Here is a 4,083-nt window from a genome sequence, read left to right as displayed (position 1 = left end):
TATAACATAACCTATTTGATGCATGTGATCTATACGTGATGTACGTAACGTATGTGGGGTATGTAGCGCATGTGACTTATTTGGCGTACGTAATGTATATAGAAGGGCGTATCTTTATGGAATCCAAAACCATTGGCAGCAGGTTTCTGTTTGTCCATCACTGTTCCGCTTACGCGTATATAAACAACAAAATTCAAAGTTCAAAAAGCAGAGTAAAATCAGGGTCAGACATTTTTTTAAAGGAATTTATATATAAAAAAAGACGGGCCACGTGAATGTCCGACCAGGAGAAACAACGAACCTCATAGTATGGCCACCAACTTTTCCGAAATTGGTTAAAACCACCAAAAACGAAAATAGACTGCAGCCAGGGGCGCCCGCAGAAAATTTTCCAGGGGGGGACAGACGGGGGCGTATCCAGAAAATCAAAAAAGGATGAATTTTCAACTTAGGGAAATTCCCCTTCCGTCTGACGTTAATGAATAATGACGTTATTAAACAGCGACGGTATGACGTCATAGAATGGTGATTGCAAGACGTGATAAAAAACCTGTTCAGAAGCGTATCTTTAGACGCAAAACGAACACGTGCGTCGTCGACCTTCCTGCCAGGCACCAGCTGCGAAACCACAGTGTGCAATTGTTAACTTCAGGCGAAAAAACAAACCAAAACCGTGAAATATGTGTGATTAATTGTAATAGAATCATACATAATTCGACTATCAGTAGCGCAGTTTCCTAACTTCCATGAACGGAACTGGCGCTGAATTACAAGAACGCCTTTCGCCCAGGGTTGCTAGATAGCAAAAATAAAAAAAGCCAAACTTACCCCCCCAAAAAGCCAAATCTACTACAAACTCTAAGAAGCCTATGTTTTCCTTAAATTAATAAAAAAATAAATAAATAGTCATGCTTGTACATTGAATTTCTCTTTTTGAGGCAATTTTTCAAAATTTGTTGTCGCTTTTTGTGAAATTTTCTTGGCAATTTTTTCTGTTTTTGTAATTCTTTTTGGCAATTTTTCTATTTTTGTGCTAGTTTGATCTCTTCTTAACATAACACTTATGGAATTTTTGAATAAAAAAAAAAGCCTAAAAAAGCCAAATTTTTTTCAAAATAAAAATGTAAATAGGTTCAAAAAAGCCTAAATTTTCAAATTTGGCTTAAAAACTTCTAACAACCCTGCAATACTAAACGAGAACGTTTTTTCCGGGTGTTATTATGCCACGATACACAACCACTGCGCTGAGCTGTAAGCCAAATCAGCTAAATTACAAGCTGCGGTTGAGAGAAAATATGTTGTGTCAACTGCACTGCTAACACGTGAACTAGAATACTTAAAGAACATAATTTTGCGTTAACTATATCATAACATAAAAATGGAGACTTTGAAACGCGCACGACAGTCACCATTAAACCTCCTTTTAAGAATCTGCTTTAGTTAAACTAATGCCGATGTTACTACACCAACATCTGATATTAGAGCAGAGAGGAACATTAACTGCGCCTGTTTTGCGCTCGATTTTGGATTCGCACTAGCGTAAAACGCGTGACCCAATTACTTAAAAAGCACGCCGCTTCGAACAGTTGTTAAACCGTGACAAAAACGAACAAAAATTGATAATATCACCTACGAAAAGGGGGATAAGAACCCCCACCCCCTGGATACGCCACTGGGGCAATGGGTAATGTATAATATTTTTAACCTTCATAAGTAATAGATATTACACTTACAAATAATGCTAATATTTCGAACTTTTTAAATTCCAGGGAGACCGAGACCCCCCCTTGCGCCCGTGACTGCAGCCCCATGCAATAATAACATATAAACGGCCACCAACATTGGGAAGCATTTTAGTCAATTACAGATCTTTGGGAAAACTTTAGACGATTACAGCCCAGCTACTGGAAAATCATCACCATGTGGCAACTGCTGTCTGTGTGGCCACTTCAGAGATAGCAAAGGTATGTTGCTAACAAAGCTCGCAGTTGCAACCAAGAGTAGAACCGTTCAGTTAAAACAGGTTCTTTGTTGCACCAACCATGGTATTTACATGGCTTCGTGTAAACTCTGTGGGGCAAGGTACGTGGGACAAATAAAGAACTCGTTTTCAACCAGATAGAGGGGCCATCGAGCCGTATGAAAAACTTTTAACTACAAGGAAAAGAAAGACAAAGCTGCTCTTTTACGGCACTATGTGCTGTTGAACACATATCTAAACTTAAATTTATACCCGCTATTTCGAAATTGTATTTTTGGAAGAGCGGTCTATAGGCTATGTCAATTAGATTTTAGCGAAGCCAAATGGTTAAAAACAACAAATGCCACAATAAACATACAAAAAATGATTTTACCTCGCATAAGATAACCTTTTTACGCAATATATGCCGTAAATACTCTGCCCTTTTCTCCTTAAAACATGTAACGCACAAAGTATGTAACATAATGTGATGAATGTGATCAACATATATAGCGTATGTGTCGTACGTAACACATGTGGCGCATGAAGCGTATGTTGCATACGTAAGATACGTAACGTATATAGCGTATGTAACAAAATGTATGTGATCCATATGTGATGTATGTAACGTATATAGCGTTTCCGTAAAATAAAACGCTTCTCTGGTAGTTAAAATTTGACATCGTATGGGTCGTTTATGGGTCAACGAAAACTTTGGAGAACAATTAAAACTCCCAGAGAATCGTTTTTTATTAGCTTTCCTTTCGCTTTTCAGCCACGGTAGTTGAAAAAAATCAGAAAGGTTATACTTACATTGCTGTTTAGTAAAATTGGGAATCATATCCAGTCAATCAAAAGGGCTATTAGAATTGTTACAGAAGCAAGCAAAACCGTTTGTGGATTAAAAGAAGAGAGGAAATGATTCTTTTCAAGTTGAGCTCCCGAAAACTCCATGCATCATCTAAATCGAAGCAGATTTTTTTGTCATTTGTAGTGACAGGCAACACTGGACATTTTACTGTTTTTCACATTTTCGGGAAAAAAAAATTAATACAGACGAAATTAGTATTAAAACGCTGTCTCCTGCCGCTATTTCCATCTGCAGTAAGTCTTTATCTTTCATAAACAACAATTTAAAGTCAAGTTTTATTTGAAGAGTACAGATTGAAGTCAATCCAAAATTTAGCCTTTTGAATAAATTTTGCGATTTTCGGCAAAAATTCAATTTTTTATAGTAGGCCTACTGCAAATAAATATAAAAATGCAATCTTTGCAGATCTTACTTGTTTAGTGATCAGAATTTTCTTCCGAATAAAAGAATCTGCCTGAATCCGAATGGTGAAAACAAACGATTCTGGTGGCACATCAATGATATAGATTAAATAAAGTACAGAACTTAGTTTAATATATTTATCATAATATATCATCTAAACCAGTGGTTCTCAACCTTTTATGCCTCGTGGCCCCCTTCGAAAGGTTTTCAATCCTCGTGATCCCCCTTATAAAAAATTAGCTAGAATTTGTGGCGGCATCATTCTTTCTTCGGGGATGCTTTTTATGACGACGATTTTTAAGTTTTGAGGGTAGTAATGACGCATTTGACATCACCATCGAGCAGTGCAGACACTGCGCACAATTATGGCTACCTCGTCTAACTTTTGTGAAGCCAAACGAGACGTAACTCTCACACCATTTGCGAATTTTCGACATTTAAAAACACAGAACCTTGTTTAAGCTCTGTGTAAAAACGCATATTCAATAGTAAACCTCTAAAAGTGTGCAATTTAACTATTCTTCGTTCTGTTAAGTTTGCTTTAACCAATTAACAGAATTAATTTTACCACAAAATTGAATCAATGGAACAACAGCAAATCTATCTATCCGAGCCAAAATGGTAATATCGTTATTTGACGTTTTGTGAAAAAAATGTTAAACTTGCTTGTTTTGCTATCATTCTAGCTTGCGGTTTATAAACTTATTAAAATGCTGGTGAAACGTTCCATATAAAAACTGAGTAAACTAGAAAAACACAAATGTTGGTTGTAAGTGATGTAGCAATGTTTGGCAATTAAGTGACAGATAAAGAATTGCAATTTGAAAGCTTGACACCGACTGTTGCAAAA

The sequence above is a fragment of the Ascidiella aspersa genome, chromosome 3 (genome assembly GCF_963924565.1).
Source record: "Ascidiella aspersa chromosome 3, kaAscAspe10.2, whole genome shotgun sequence".
NCBI classification, from domain to species: domain Eukaryota; kingdom Metazoa; phylum Chordata; class Ascidiacea; order Phlebobranchia; family Ascidiidae; genus Ascidiella; species Ascidiella aspersa.
The sequence above is the reverse complement of the archived record's forward strand: the minus strand, read 5'-3'. Positions refer to the sequence as shown.